Source organism: Orycteropus afer, unplaced genomic scaffold, assembly GCF_000298275.1.
Source record: "Orycteropus afer afer isolate SDZICR_OR568_19922 unplaced genomic scaffold, OryAfe1.0 scaffold00073, whole genome shotgun sequence".
NCBI lineage: Eukaryota > Metazoa > Chordata > Mammalia > Tubulidentata > Orycteropodidae > Orycteropus > Orycteropus afer.
The window spans coordinates 12,261,821-12,262,333 of NW_006921660.1; positions in this window are offsets into that span (position 1 = coordinate 12,261,821).

Consider the following 513-nt stretch of genomic DNA (forward strand, 5'->3'; position numbering starts at 1 on the left):
AATAATAATAATAATAAAATTCCTGCATCAGTTAATATTAAGTTGGATTATTCATATTTTAATTTACAGGAGATATTCTTTAAAAGAGAGTATACTTGCTCTCTCTTAGCTTGTTTTTGTTGTTATTAGGTGTCATCAAGTCTTCTCTGACTCATAGATACCCTACACACAGCAGAATCAAACACTGCATAGTCCTGTGCCAGCTTTGCAATCCTTGCTATACTTGAGCCCATTATTATAGCCACTGTGTTGATCCATTTCATTGAGGACCTTACCCTTCTTCAAAGCATGATTCCTTTCTCCAGGGAATGGTTCCTCCTGGCAATATAACCGAAGTAGGTGAGATGAAGTTTGGCCATTTTGCTCCCAAGGAACATTCTGGCTGACTTCCTCCAGGTCAGATATGTAGTCCTTTTAGCAGTCCATGATACTCTTAGAATTCTTCTCTAGCACCACAACTCAAAACCATTAACTCTTTTTTGGTCCTCCTTATTCATTATCCATCTTTCACAT